This window comes from Odocoileus virginianus, chromosome 9, assembly GCF_023699985.2.
Source record: "Odocoileus virginianus isolate 20LAN1187 ecotype Illinois chromosome 9, Ovbor_1.2, whole genome shotgun sequence".
NCBI classification, from domain to species: domain Eukaryota; kingdom Metazoa; phylum Chordata; class Mammalia; order Artiodactyla; family Cervidae; genus Odocoileus; species Odocoileus virginianus.
The window spans coordinates 57,577,792-57,594,081 of record NC_069682.1 but is presented as its reverse complement, the minus strand read 5'-3'; the positions used below and the strand labels follow the sequence as shown (position 1 = coordinate 57,594,081).

The 16,290-nt window shown below is 46.3% G+C and overlaps 1 protein-coding gene across 4 annotated transcripts in view; it reads left to right on the top strand.

The window, feature by feature from the left end:
* NOL4L (nucleolar protein 4 like) overlaps positions 1-16,290 on the top strand; it is a 130,421-nt gene that overhangs the window by 66,536 nt on the left and 47,595 nt on the right. The gene's annotated exons all lie outside the window — the stretch shown is intronic.

Sequence of the window (16,290 nt, the reverse complement as noted above, 5' to 3'; positions counted from 1 at the left end):
AAGACTCCCCAGCTGTGGATTGCCCAGGGCTGTCAGGCACCATGGAAACAGGCTGTGAAAAGAAAACCGCTCCTGCCCACCTCCCTCCACAGCCCACCTTCTAGCCCTTTGCAAGGCAAGTAGCCTGACTGTCTTTCAGAAAAAAACTGGGTGAGTGCCACCCGCCTCCCCGACCACTGCCCCAACCCAGAGTCAGAGTGTCTCACCTCCTGCTTCAAGCTTTCTCATCAGCTGTGACATTTGAACCTGCCGTATCTTTGAGGCCCGACTAGGGGAATGGGTTGTTTTCTCCTCCATTGGAAGTCTGACTTCCAGCCCTGGGTGCATGCCATCCGGGATGTGGCTGGTCTCCTTGACAACCTGAGCGTGTGTCCGCCGAGGAGGGTGACAGCTCCGCCGTCAGCTCCGAGGGGATGTAGCTGGAGGTGCTCAGGTAGCATCTGGGGCTGGGGTCTGAGGATCTAAGCTGTTTGGCTTGAGTTCTGCGTTGCCCTGAGGAGGAGGTGTGGTGGCCCTCGCATCCCCACAGCCTCAAAGGGGCGAATGATGTAAGCTGGGCTCTGGGTGGTGGAGTTGTCTGCATCTCTCCCGTCTTTTCATCTGAGATGTTCTCTTTTCTATGACGGTCGCATCCCTGAGAAACTTCAAAAACAGTGGGGATAATGGTGTTGGATTTTCCACTCAAAACTGCAAAGTTGTTTTGTGCAAGAAATGCCAGTTATAAGGGTGTTGCTCTAACAGAAGCAACAGTTATAAAATCAAAGCACCACTACCCACGTGGGGTGAAGCACAAAGGCACTCAAACAGCCAAACGGCAGGAGTTCAGCCCCACGTCTTTTCTTTTCCCCCCAAAGTGGCGCTTGAGTCCAGTTCACCACCAGAACAGGCAGTGGTCAGTGCACCCACACTGGGATCCCTCATTAACAGATCTCGATATGTTTCGCTTGGTTATACAAATTCCTGCTGTCTCTGGGGCACTAAGGGGTTTCCCAGGTGGTGCTCGTGGTACTGTACCTGCCTACCAGTGCCGGAGAGGTAAGAGGCGTGGGTTCCACCCCTGCGTTGGGAAAATTCCTGGAAGGAGGACATGGCAGCCTACTCCAGTATTCTTGCCTGGAGAATCCCATGGACAGAGGAGCCTAGCAGGTTACAGTCCATAGGGATGCAAAGAGTTGGACACGACTGAAGTGACTTAGCATGCATGCACCCAAGAGGCATTAAGACTGGTGTGTGTGTGTGTGTGTGTGTGTGTGTGTGTAAGTTGCTCAGTCATGTCCAACTCTTTGTGACCCCTCATGGACCGTAGCCTGTCAGGCTCCTTCATCGATAGGATTCTCCAGGCAAGAATACTGGAGTGAGTTGCCGTTTCTTTCTCTAGGGGATCTTCCCGACCCAGGAATCTAACCTGGGACTACTGCATTGCAGGCAGATTCATTCCTGTCTGAGCGACCAGGGAAGCTGGTAGGGTCATTGACAAGGATTCAGTCATTTTAACAAATATTTGTGGAGCCCTACTCCAAGAGCCAGGCTCTAGGGATGACCAAAGACAGCACCATTCCCAGTTCTTCTTAAGATCTGGGGGGAGACAGGCACTAATGAAAAAATCACACACAAATGCTCAGCTCATAGCAGGCAGCAGCAGTTGACGGAGAGATTAACCAGCCATCACGGGTACAGCTGTGACAAGTGCCAGGCAGGAGACACGTGTTGCCATGAGTACTTAGATGGGCTTGATGGGGGGACCGACACAGGGGTCAGGAAGGTTTGCCTCAGAAGAGGATGCTTGAGCTGAGTTAGATCTTCAGGGTAGAGAGCACCAGTCTGAAGAAACAGCTTGTGCAAAGGCCCTGTAGCTTGAGGGAGGACAATTTGAGAGGCTGGTATGGCTGGTGCAGAGAGTGTGAGCAGTTCTGAAGCTAAAGAAAAGTGGGAGAAGCACAGCATTGGGCGTGTAAGCACTTCTGACACTTTTTGTTTATTTATTTATGTCTGCTCTGGGTCTTCGTTGCTGCACATGGGCTTTCTCTAGTTGTGATGTGTGGGCTTCTTAGTGTGGTGGCTTCTCTTGTTGCAGAGCACGGGCTCAGTAGTTGGGGCGCACGGGCTTGTGGAATCTTCCCCAACCAGAGATGGAACCTGGGTCCCCTGCGTTGGCAGGCAGATTCTTTTTTTTTTTTAATTATTATTTTTTAACACTAAGAATATTTTGTACTGGGGTATAGCTGATTAACAATGCAGCAAAGGGGGTTCAGCCATACATACATATCCATTTGCCCCCAAACCCCACTCCCATCCAGGCTGGCACATAACGTTGAGCAGAATTCCCTGTGCTGTACAGTAGGTCTTTGTTGTTATCCATTTTAAATATAGCAAGCAGTGTGACAGGACATTCCCAAAGTTCCTAACTGTGCCTTCCCACCCCCTGCCCCCAGCAACCGTGAGTTCGTTTCCTAAGTCTATGAGTCTGTTTTGTAAGTAAGTTAATTTATATCATTTCTTTTTAGATTCCACATATAAGGGATGTCATGTGATATTTCTCCTTCGCTGTCTGGCTTACTTCACTCATTTTTACATTCTCTAGGTCCATTCATGTTGCTGCAAATGGCCTTATTTCATTCTTTTTGATGGCTGAGTAATATTCCATTGTGTACATGTACCACGTCTTCTTTATCCATTCCTCTGTTGATGGACATTTAGGTTGCTTCCGTGTCTTGGCTATTGTAAACAGCGCTGCAGTGAACATTGGGGTGCATGGATCTTTTCGGGCCACATTTTTCTCTGAATATTTGACAGGTGGGTTCTTGACCACTGGACCACCAAGGAAGTCCAGCATGTAAGCACTTGCTGGTCGTCTGTGAGTGAACGGAAGCTTGTGGATAAGTCGCCCTGCTGAGGTTCAGGCTACTCTGATAGAGAGGAAGTGTGGGAAGTGTTTGTCCCCAGGGGGTTGGGGCTGAAGCTGAGATTGAGGTGGCCTGAGTTGACAGTGTCTTCACCTCCATTCCTGGTTTCCCAAATGGGGGCCCTCTGAGTGTCCCCGACCTTCTCCAGTGTGTGGTAGAAGGTAAAAATGCAGACCCTCCTTGCACACCCCTGGCAGGAGAGGCAGTGTGTGCAAGGAGGCCCTCCCGCCTGGGGCCCTTCAGCTGTCAGCCTCCCGCCCTGCACGCACCGCAGTGAGCAAACACGGCGCAATCACGGCCTCAGCCTCTCAACCAGCACCGTGATCCCAGTTCAGTAGCCAGGCACGTGGCAAGACAAGAAGTCATACTGCTCACCAGGTTATTTATCTGCAGCAGCAAGGAAGGGCCAAGGACCCAGGTGTCTTTGATTTTTCAGCTTGAGTTGAAAACTAAAAATACACTTACTTGAATTGGTAGCTTCTTTCCTGTAGCAAAAATGTAGCTTCCCTAGTGGCCTAGACAACTCAGACCTTCAGGAATCTGCCTGCAATGCAGGAGACCCAGGTTTGATCCCTGAGCTGGGATGATCCCCTGGAGAAGGGAATGGTAACCCACTCCAGTATTCTTGCCTGGAGAATCCCATGGACAGAGGAGCCTAGCAGGCTACAGTCTGTAGGTTTGCAAAGAGTCGGACACGACTAGGCGGCTAACACTTTCTGTAGTGATGTCAGAGCAGGGCTCCCATTTGAGTGGGCGAATGGCTCCCTGTCCCAGTGTAGCACGGGTCCGGCTCTGCTGCTGTCAAACACCATGTCCCAAGACAGGGCTCTGGGAGTAGTTTCATTCCCTACAACATCTCTCTGACCCCAAACGGCCTGCCAACAGAAGACACCTGTAGTATCTGCACATCATTCATGAAGGCTGGAATGGAAAATAAACCCAATTGTAAATAACAGCAGCTGGGATAAATGTTATTTTATGAATGCTGAACAAAGCTCTACATCTAAAATCTCTGAGTGAGAAGAACCTAAGAATTCATTTTTTCCCAATATTAGGTATCCAGGAGACACTGCAACAGTGAGGCAAGTAGGACATTTTCCCCTCCCTCGGCTTTGCGCAGACAATGAACAGGTGGTGGGGTTTATTTGTGAACCCTACAGAATCATGTTACCTTTGTCCAGTTGTGTTGGATTAATGTGCTGAGAAATGGGTCTTTCTCTGCAGAGGATATTAGATAATGTGAAAGCCTAATAATAATGTTCATGCGTACGTGCTGAAGTCACTTCAGTCGTGTCCAACTCTTTGCCACCCCATGGACTGTAGCCCGCTAGGCTCCTCTGTCCATAGGATTCTCCAAGCAAGAATAATAGAGCAGGTTGCCATTACATCCTCCAGGGGATCTTCCCAACTTAGAGATCGAACCCATGTCTCTTAACATCTCCTGCGTCTCCTGCATTGGCAGGGGGGTTCTTTACCACTAGTGTCACCTGGGAATTCCAATAATAATGTTCACAGGAACAAAACAGATTATTGACGTTTGATCCAATGCAGCAAATATTTATTATGGTGTCTCAACATGCAAGACATTTAGGTCTACCCTCCTGGGGCCTCCATCCTAAAACACAAGACCCCCCACAAGCAGTGGGTGGCCACATAGAGCTGAAAATAGGCGAGGGGCACCGGATAAAGTCAGGTTTTTCCCCCTTATTTGGGAAAGCATTATGAAGATATACAACTGAAATCACATTTAGTTTTACCAATGACGAATGCATTTGCTTATAGAGGTCAGGGTGTGAAGACCTCATGAGGTGTGGACTGTCATGAAGAATGTTCCAAAGCATTCTTCTGATAAGATGGGGTCCCAAAGAGGGGTGCAGGCTGCACTCATAAGTCCAGAGGGGGCCAGCAAGTGCACCCCCAGCCGCTGATCTTCCAAATTCCCTTTCAGCGCTGTGTGCAAGATGTACCAAGGGGAGTGTTAAGATCTCTTCATGTAGACACTTGTTTTGTTTTCTGTCTCATTTTATTCTATTTTTCATACTTAAAAAAAATTACACAAATACACCTGGCCTCCGTCACCAAAAAACAAAAGCATGGTAATAAAAATCACCATCCTCCCACCCCCCGAATCACTGAATATTTTGGTGTCCAACCTTCCAGACTATTGAATAGAAAAGGGAATTATCCTGTACATACCATTTTACAACCCGCTTTGCTTTCCTGTATTATTCAGTCTCTTTACTCTCCAAGACCCGCTTTGCTTTCCTGTATTATTCAGTCTCTTTACTCTCCAAGCCTTGATGTTTCCACCTACCAGATAAGCTGATCTTATAATTCTCTTGTCACTCACTCATTCCTCACCGGTATCCCCCCATCCATCTATCCATCCATCCATCATGCACCTGAGCTGGCAGGTGCTAAGGAGACAGTGGTGAACAGTCTCTCTGCCCTGCTGCCTCTCACAGTCCAGTGAAAGAGACAGGAAAATCAAAATCAACATTCTGGGGTCTGTAGGAAGCGTTTAAAGGTGGAACAGAGGAGGGAGAGGGAAGCAGAGTGGATGCCGTTTCAGGCACCTGTTCTGTGTCCAGCCCTTTACAAATATCACCCCTCGCTCTCCCAGCTCAACAGGGTCACTTTATCATCCTCATCTTGCTGGTTTCGTAGCTGAGGCTCAAGAAGTTTCTGTATTTGCTCAAGGTCACACAACCACTAACATGAACTGCAACTCAGATCTTTTCCATCCAAACCTGTGCCCCTGCCACAGCCACAAGCCCTACTTCTCCATGGACTTCTTGGATGAGGGTTTTCTCCTTAGAATCCGAGGCGGTGGGTCACCTGGGTACTGAGCAGCAGATCACCGGCAGGGCTAGTGGAGAGAAAAACCGTCCTTGGCAGAGACCCTGGCAGAGCAGGCAGAGAGCTTTGTTTGGCTTGGGAACTGGGAGCCACCTGAAATAGATGAAGCTTAAGGAAATGTGGGAAGGAGGGATTTGGTAGGGGGCCTGGGTGGGGTGGAGGTCTCCCCCTGCCTTGTAAATCCCCAGTTACCTACTAGGGTACATGTAGAATTTGATATCCGTGTTATAGGGGATATGAACCTGGTCTTTCCTGAGATCACAGTGTTTGAACCAAGACCCCATTGTAGAAATCAGATCCAGATCCCAAAGAGAAAGACAAGTCATGTGTTCCTTCCCCGACACACACTTTGATTTTATAGAAGCAGAGACTGGGACCCCGCCCCCTCCCTGGGAGGCTTAGCAACTTCCCCAGGGCAACCCCTGGCCTCCCTCCCTCCCCAACGCCTTGCTCCTTTCAGAGCAGGAAGCCTGTCAGCACCTTCCTTCGCCTCCCGCCTCCCTCTCTCCAATTCTTGGAGCAGCACTAATGTCCTGCTAATGGTTTTAATGGTTCTCCCAGCAGTGTGTGAAGCGGTTCAGCGCTCCATTGTTTAAACCCGCGTGATGGAGGCTCTTATTTGTCTCCATTAACCTCTGCCTCCCTCTCCTCTGCAGCTCTCCCCTGGCCCAGAGTTTTCCTTGGGTCTTGGAGGTTGGGGGAGGAAGGGCAGACTTCCCTCCCCCACCCCCCAGATGTGGGGCCTGCAGGGTAGTCCCTGCCCAGAGATCCGGGGGGTCCCCCAGAGTACTGACCCTCCTGCTCCTTTCAGGAGGCAGTGTGGAGCAGCACTGTTCTCAGCCAAGATTCCAGCCCCCCCACCAAAGACCCTGGAACTGAATACCAGTTCTACTACCTACCGGCGTAACTTAGAGCTAATCATTTCCCCTTCTGTGCTCCTCCTGTTGTTGTTTAGTTGCTCAGTTGCATCCCAACCTCAAGGACTGTAGCCCACTAGATCCTCTGTCCTTGGGATTTCCCAGGCAAGAATATTGGAGTGGGCTGCCATTTCCTTCTCCAGGGGATCTTCCTGACCCAGGGATCGAACTGGAGTCTCCTGCTTGGCAGGTGGATTCTTTACCATCTCAGCAACCAGGGAAGCCCTCTTTTCCTGTTACTTGAGAGTAATAACAGTATAATAACAGTACACCTCATAGAGTTAGCCCAAGAGTTAAATGACACAAAGCAGGCGCAACGCTTAGCACAGCGCTGGGGCACCTTGTAAGCACAGGGAAGCCTCAGTGACCTCTGCTGCTATTGATGGTAATCTTATTATGCAACCTTGGTTCAATAGACACAGTGAAGGACCTTGTCCAAGATCGTTCTTGGGCCACGAAGATGAATAAGTCAGCATAGCTGGTCTCCAGGAGCTCTTCTTAGTAAAGAGGACAAGACAGTGGCCATGGGACTGTAATCCAGGATATGAAAACAGAAACAGGAAGGGACCAGGAACCTGCCAGGCGGTTCAGGAGACACTCGCTTATTTTAAAATGAGATTTGGACCAGCCCAGAAGGTCCAGGTGAGGGACACTGAGGGATAACGGCTCTAGGAGGACCTGGGCTGGGGAAGGCCAGAGCCAATTTGGGAAAAGGGGAGAAGGAAGAAGAAAGAGGAGGCGAAGGGACTCAGCACATGTGCCTGTTAGAAGGGAGGTCACAAGAGAGCCCTTTCCCCAGTCAGCACCGGGGAGCCAGGCGAGGATTGGGGGCAGGAAATGAGCACATTCCACGTGTGAAACCTTCTCAGGTTCCCATCTTCCTTAGTGGAGAGGGAAACAAGCCCACTCTGAAAAGCTCTCAACATTCACTTTCTTAATTGTGGCAAAATGTGAAATTTGCCATTTTAATCATTTTTAAGTGTATAGATCAGTGGCATCAAGTACATTCATGATGTTGTGCAATCATTACCCCTATTTCCAAAATTTTTCATCACCCCAAACAGAAACTCTGTAACTGTTAAGCAATAATTCCCCATTCCTCTCATCCCCCAGCCCCTGGTAACCACTGTTTCACTTTCTAAATTTGACTGTCCAAGTACCTCTTTTAAGTGGAATCACATTATTTGTCCTTCTGTGTCTGGCTTATTTCGTTTAGCATGTTGTTTCCAAGGCTCATCCATGTTGCAGCATATGTCAAAAACCTCACTCCTTTTTTGGCTGCGTACTATTCCATTGTATAAATAGACCACATTGTTGTTTTCCATTCATCCGTTGGTGGCCATTTGGGTTGTTTCCACTTTGGGGCTAGCCACATTTACTTTTTTAATCTTTTAGACCAGGCTGTGGGACAGGGAGTGATTAAAACAGGGATCTGCTCCTTCTCTCTCTGGGTCCTCACCCCTCTTTATGGCCTGCTTTTCTCATGGACACACTCAGCCTTCTTCCTGCTCAGAAGAGCCCCCCAAAATGGGCAGACCCAAAGAAGAAGCACAGTTGATGGGTCACAGTGAGATCCTGTCACTTACTTAAACAGTGCTTGACCCGTAGGACTTTCACCTGTGGAGAACCTGCAAATGCTGACTCTGCACCCAGATTTAATAGCTTGATGACAGCCTCCCCTGGTGGCTCAGTGGTAAAGTATGTGCCTGCCAATGCAGGAGATGTGGGTTCAATCCCTGGTCCTCAAAGATCTCACATGCCGTGGAGCAACTAAGCCCATGTGCCACAACTACTGAGCCTAGCCCATGCACCGAAACTAGAGTAGCCCTAACTCTCTCCAACTAGAGAAAAGCCTGTGCAGCAGTGAAGACCCGGCACAGCCAAAAATAAATAAAATTATATATAAACTTGATGGCAACAATGATCTCCTTCTTCCCCATCCTCAGGCTTCCCCGAAGCCCAGGCAAGGTGTGAGCTCAAGAGAGAAATAGCAGAATGGAAACTGCCATGTCCAAGGATTTAATAGTCTTTTTAGGAAGCAGTGGTTCTAATGTATTTCTTTTGTTCTTCTTTTTTTAATAGTAAAAACTTCTATATTTAAAATTAGCCAACTAGACTCAGTTTAGGTGATCCTAAATTTTGTTGGCAACATCCAAACCATCCTAGTCAGGGGCCAGCTGTACATAAGCCTTCTTCCCTCCATCAGGCCTGATCAAGGTGTTGATCTTGGCCATGTCAGTGTCATAGAGCTTCTTCACAGCCTGTTGTTTTTGGCCTTGGCATCCACAATGAACCTGGTGTGTTATTATCCTGTGTCTTATTTATGGCTGACTTGGGGTGAGGGGAAACTTGATGATGGCATAGTGGTCAAGCTTGTTTCTCCTAGGGGTGCTCTTCTGAGGATATTTGGGCTGCCTTCTGAGCTGCAGTGTTTGGGGCTGTCAGAAGGTGGGTGATGTCCAGATCTTTTTTGTATGGCTGTGGACACCTTTCATCACTACCTCCTTGGCCTTTAAAGTCTTTCCTTTGGCTTCAGCTTCGGGAGGGGCAGGGGCTTCCTTTACCTTTGACACTGTCTTCATGAAAAAGCTGATGTATTTCTTGAAAATTAAACAACAATCTTCACAAAATAAAAACAATGTAGAACTTCTAAATGGCTAGAGAAAAATAACAGAACCAAAGAAAGTAATTAAAGTAACCAAAGCAAGAGTAATTAAAAGAAGGAATAAAAGAAGAAACAATCAAAAAGAGTTATAATAAATGGAAGACATAGATAAACTAACAGGCACAAGATCAAACACTAGTAAATCACAGTAAATGTAAATGGGTTAAATTCCACTAGAAAGAGTCAAAGATACTCAAATGAGGTTTTTTTAATGGCAAAATCCTTTTGGTGTTTATAAAAGACTTTTTTTAATGACAAAAAAAGATGAAAACATAGGAAAGAGAGGGAAGTACTATTAATGTCAAACAAGTTCAAGGCAAAAAAAAATTAAATAGGGCAAAGTGAGATATTTTATGCTGATTGAAAGCACAGTTTCTCAATAAGATTTCAGAGCCTCTTGACTTTGGAGGTCTGCCCTTGGGGAGGTTGAGACTTCTTAACCTCAGAGGTCTGCCTTGTGCAGAGGTGAAGGAAGACAGTAAGTCCTCTGAGTAACTTGGACTTCACTGTGAGAGGCTACATATTTCTTTCCCAGCCATCAGCATCTTCTCATCATCAGTCTCTTCACTTCACCTTTGCATTTTTAATTTTTTTAATCTATTTTTTATTTGAAAGATAATTGCTTTACAGCACCTTTGCATTTTTTTGCTGCTATCTTGCTGTAGCCCCTCCTCTAGACCAGTATTTTCTTACTTTGAGCATCAGTGTCTACTCAAAGTACATAGAGTAATATGAGTAAAAACTCTACATAGAGTAATATGAGGGGTGGACCCTGTGGGACTTTGAGGATGTTGAATCTGCTGCCTTCACTGCCTGAGTTTTAGTCCCTCTCCTCCTCTCCTCACTGCACTTACCCACGGAGTTATGCTGGGGCCACTCTCTCAGTTCCCATCCTTTGCTTCTTCCAAACTCCAGGCCTTCCTGATCCACAGCTGACTTCCTTCTCAACTAGAGTTCCATTTCTTGCTTTCCTCCTCTCAGGCCCTCCCCTCAGGCCTCCAAGATCAGCCCCCACTGTTACTTTTATGCAGCTGAGTCTAGGGGGCCGGGCTTGCCCCCATGAGAACCCAAGAAAGGCCTGGAATGCCACTGGCACCATTTTCAAAATCTGAGACGCTGCAGCACAAACCTTTTCCCATCTCCCAAAGTCCCTGGCACTGCAGAAGGTTTGTACTGTGGCGAGAAAAACAAAAAGCCACTGAAATACTGACCTTGACCAAGGCTGCTGTTTGGATTTCTGCGGGCAAAGAATGACGCTTGGCACATTGCTGCTGTGAGAAGATGTGCAAGTATAGTGGCTGTTCTCGGGTTCCGCCCTGTGCCCCCTGGTCCCGCCCGCATAACCCCAGGACAGCTAACCCTCAGAAACAGCTTAGCAAGTGTTCATCTTTTTTATTTACTTGTAATCATTTTTATGTTTAGCAATAAAATATAGATCTTAAAAATCATATAGAAAAATGACAGATCTTGTCCCAGCCTCCCCACTTCAATTTCTACCCATCAGAGACAGCTTCTTTTCTTCCTTATTTTTGAGCTATCCCTTCTAGTATTCATCTCCTATTTCTAAATAATGTGTTCACACTGCTAGTTCTTGATTTTTCAGTTTGGACTATTTTGGTTACTGTTGTTTAATTTTTTGCAGGAGGAGATAAATATGTACACAGTCACACCCTCTCATAAACACATGTATTATTTCTCCTTTTTCCATCCCTCAATATTATCCATACTTCCCTATTTAAATTATTGTATTTATATTATTATGACTGTATAGGTTTTTCATAAAGGAGCTGATTAGCACACTATGATTACATTTTCTTTCCTTTTTTATTTTTACTATTTTTTAAAATTATTTATTTATTTGGCCCTGCTGGGTCTTAGTTGCGGCATGTGAGATCCAGCTACCTGATGGGGGGATTGAACACAGGTGCCCTGCATTGGGAGCTCGGAGTCTCAGCCACTAGACCACCAGGAAAGTCCCTCCTTCTTTTTTTAAATAACTTAATTGGTTAATTAATGTTTGGCTGTGCTGCGTCTTCATTGCTTGCACAGGCTTTCTCTAGCTGCGGTGAGCAGGGGCTGCTCTTCACTATGGTGTGTCTGCTTCTCATTGTGGCGGCTTCTCTTGTTGCCGCGAGTGGACTCTAGGCACGCAGGCTTCAGTAGTTGCAGGATGTGGGCCCCAGAGCACAGGCTCAGTAGTTGTGGCGCATGGGCTTAGTTGACCCTTGGCATGTGGAATCCTCCCGAACCAGGGTTTGAACCTGTGTCCCCTGCATCGGCAGGCAGACTCTGAACCACTGGATCATCAAAAAAGTCCACATTTTCTTTCTTTGATTCCACAGAGTTGGCCATTGCCTCTTTTTTTCCCAACCTCAGTTGATCTTGCTTATGGTGTGTATGTTTTGTCATGTTTATTTTTATGTACTCAAACTTATCAGTTTTTTCTTTAGTAGCTTCTGCATTTGAGTCTTACAAAGGCCAACTCCACTCTGCCTCTGTGTCCTCTGTTAGTATTTTCATTTTTTAATTTTTTAGAATAGTTTTAGATTTAGAGAAAAACTGAGAGGATAGAGCAGAACTCCCACATTATCCCCACCACACACAGTTTCCCCTTATTAATACCTTACATTAATAGGATACATTTGTTACAATTAATGAACCAGTTGTTGTTCAGGTGCTCAGTCCTGTCAGACTCTTTGCAACCCCATGGACTGCAGCACAACAGGCTTCCCTGTCCTTCACCATCTCCTGAAGTTTGCTCAAACTCATGTCCATCGAGTCAGTGATGCCATCCAACCATCTTATCCTCTGTTGTCCCCTTCTCCTCCTGCCTTCAATCTTTCCCAGCATCAGGGTTTTTTCCAATGAGTTGGCTCTTTGAATCAGGTGGCCAAAGTATTGGAACTCCAACTTTAGCATCAGTCCTTCCAATGAATATTCAGGACTGATTTCCTTCAAGATTGACTAGTTTGATCTCCTTGCTGTCCAAGGGACCCTTAAGAGCCTTCTCCAGCACCACAGTTTGAAGGCATCAATCCTTTGGCACTTTGTCAACCAAAGTTTATAGTTTATTTCCTTAGTTTTTACCTCCTATCCTTTTTCTGTTCCACAGTCCTTCCTGGGATACAGTGTTATGTTTACCTGTCACATCTCCTTAGACTCCTCTTGTCTGTTAACAGTTTCTCAACCTTTCCTTGATTTTGATGACCTTGACAGTTTTAAAGCATATTAGTCCAATATTTTGTAGAATTTTGGGATTTGTCTGATGTTTTTCTCATTGTAAAACTGCAATTGTGGGTTATTAGGAGAAAGACCACAGAGTGTCGTTTAAAAAAAAAATTTATTAAAGTATAGTTGATTCACAATATTGTGTTTAATTTCAACAAAGTGACTCAGTTACACACACACATATGTATTATTCTTTTCATATTCTTTTCCACTATGGTTTATCACAGGATATTGACTATAGTTCCCTGTACTATACAGTAGGACCTTTTTGTTTATCCATCCTATATATAATAGTTTGTCTTTGCTAATCCCAAACTCAGAGTGCTGTTTTCACCACGTTTTTCTTTTCTGTTTCATCAGGTCTTAGTCATGGCACCCAGACTCTTCGTTGCAGAACTCGGGCTTCTCTCTAGTTGTGGTGAACAGGCTCAGAATGCTCAGGCTCAGTAGTTGGGAAGTGCAGGCTTAGTTGTCCCGAGGCATGTGGGATCTTAGCTTCCCAGAGATCGAACTTGCGTCCCCTGCATTGAAAGGCAGGTTCTTAGCCACTGGACTACCAGGGAAGTCCCATACCACATCATATTAAGCGTACATACTGTCACTGTGACTCATGACTACTGTGTTGCCTTGGTCGCACCCAGCTGACCTACTGTTTGTCAGGTCTGATCACTGTAAAGCTATTCTTTTACCCCCTTCCATACTGTACTCTTTGGAAGGAAGTCAACCATGTACAGCCCACACCTAAGGAATGGGGTTTATAGTTTCCCTCCTTGAGGGTGAAGTATCTACATGCATTATTCGGAATTCTTTTGCATGGGAGGTTTGTCTCTCCTTCCTTATTTATAGATATATTCAATCATTTATTTATATGGCTGTTTATTCTTGACTTTGGGTTATAATCCAGTACTACTGTATCTGTTTGGATGCTCAAACTGTTCTAGCTTTGCCACTGGGAACTCTTTCAGTTGGTTCCTGTGCTCTTTTGACACACCCCCATCAATGGTTTTTGTTGGTTTGTTTTTTGTAGGATTTTGTTTTGTTTTAGTGTTTTTTTACCTTCCAGTACTACAAGATGCTCCAGGCTCATCTTGTGTATTTTCTACCCCAACCCTAGAATCAGTTGTATCTTCCTTTTATTATAGAATCATATTTAAAAAAAACCAAGATCTGGGTGCCAAGTATGCTTATTGCTACTGGGGTGTCCTTTCTTTTAGACCCTCTCAGCTGACAGAGCAAAAAATTACATGTTTTCATATTTGATCTTTGATCCATTTGGAGCTTATATGTGTTGAGATACATATCCCCCTCTACCCTTTTGTGTCAACATCATTTATTAAAGAATCTATTTGCTTCCCACTGATTTGAAATGCCGCCTTTATAATTTACTGAATTTCCATCTGAAACAGAATCTACTTCTATCCAGTCCATCAGTTTCTTTGTCTATTCATGTGCCAGCTCCACACTGCTTTAAATGTCGAGACTAATATGTCTTAATATCCGACACATCTCATGACTAATACGTCTTACTATGTAGCAGGAATGGTTCCCTTCTTTGTTGTCTTTCTTTTTAAACATTTTCTTGGCTTGAAAAAGAGTTATTTGGGGAAAAAAAAGTGTCTAATGCTTAAAAAACTTCATACACCATTCTTGATGAGGGAAAGGCACTGTAGAGGCACAGTTGATGCAGCCACATACACAAAGCTGGGACACTTTGACCACAGGCCTTTCTGTTCACCCAGCAAACAAGGTGGGCTCGGGGCCAGGAGTTTCATGGTCCCTAGCAGGAAACTGGGAGCTAGAAACATCAACAGCCCAGTGTTCCCAGCCACCTGAAGATGGTGACAGGGAAAACAGGACATGTGAATTATTTATTTATTTATTATTTTTGGGTGCGCCGGGCTTCCTTGCTGCGAGAGGGCTTTCTCTGGTTATGACCGGTGGGGGCTACTCTCTAGTTGCCGTTCGAGGGCGTCTCACTGGAGTGGCTTCTCTCGTTGTGGAGCACAGGCTCTAAGGCACGTGGGCTTAGTAGTTGTGGCACCCGGGCTAAGTTGCTCTGTAGCACGTGGGATCTTCCCAGACCAGGGATCGAACCCGTATCCTCTGCATTGCAAGGCAGATTCTCAACCACTGAGCCACCAAGGAAGCCCCCAGTGGCCATTATTTTAGTGAACATTAAATCACTATTTCACTGACAGTCCTTGAGTGCTTTCAAGAAACTTGCTGCAGTTTCCATACTCTAAGCAAATGAGCACTATGGCTGTTGTGCCAGGGCAGCCTGGGTTCAGAGACATCTGCGTCTATCTTCTTTCCTCCTGCTTCCCTGAAGGAGTGTGGGAAAGCAGCAGAAAACAGCCAGCACCCTGTCTCGAAAGCCAGTTGCCTGATGCAGTTAGTTGATACCCCAAACCCAACAGCTCATTGTCCCCATCTGCTCCTGAAGTCTCACTCCCCTTCCAGGCTACTGAATCCAGCCCCATGCACACGAGGATGCCGACGCGGCCTTTCAGCCTCATTATCTGGAGGAAAATGCATGCAGTGGCCATAATTTACTGGTGTAGGCAGGAGAGCTGCCTGAATCCTGGAGCAGAGTCCTGCATGCCGGGCCGGCCCCGGAATGCTTTTATCTGTGTCAAGGGAAAAGGTGAGGGCAAGGTAGAGGCGTCATCCCCAGCTGGGCCAGGAGTCAAAACATCCATGTGGTCACTGAACCAACTGCCCACCTTGACTGCCCCCTTCCATTCTGGATCTGGCCTGCCTGAGACCCAGAGGGGCCTTGTTGTCTCGTGGCTGAGTCCCGGTATTGTTGTTGTCTTTTTTAACAACGGCACTCATGACTGCGGTTCTTAGAGATCATCTAGGACAAGGGGGATATCTTGGGCAGGGCGCTTTCTCCAGTTCTGTTTTTTGAGAGCGAGACCCCTGGTGGCTTTTGGCGCCTTCTGCTTAAGGCACCACAGTGCAGGCTGCTCGGCTCTGGTGGGTTGTGGCTTTTACCCAGCATCTTGACTTCCTCGACCTCCCAGCCTAATGGCTTCTTCTCAGGTGGGGCCCAGACAGGTCCCAGCCCCCAGCAAAGAGCTGCTCCAGGAGACCTGACCCCCCTTCTTGGTGGGTGCGTGGGTGGACGGCCTGGGCTTTGTAACCAGACCTAGAAAATGCAGGAGGGTTTCCAACGGTTCAACAGCTGATGTCTAGAGATCAATTAGAGATAATGGCTCTGGGTGGACTCGAAGAAGCATGGCCAAGATTTTTCCAGGTTGTGATTATGTTTACCTCATTATCGGGTGGCACAGCAGTGTCACACTGTGAGTTTGTCCTGGCTGCCTCGTTTTTGCTCATAGGGTGACCGGCCGCCGACCCCCGCCGGTCTGGGAGCTCCCCCTCCTCCACCTAGACAGAGGAGGCAAGGGCCCACGGCTTCTGCTCACAGCCCTCCAGACTGTTGCCCTCCCTGTAACCCTGTGTTTGTATAGTTTGTTGTTGTTGTTGTTGAAAGGCTTTTAAATGACATTTATTTTTATATATCAGTAATGTTAAAAAGTATATATATGCTTATATACTAGCAATAAAAATTAGAGCTATAATTTTAAACAAATCTCTCTCTATAAAATATATTTTAAAATTAAATAGTGTATTCAACAAATTGCACTATGATACTATGATCAAATGTAGTCCTGAAACTATGTGTCACTAAGTTTAACTTTCTAAATACTGT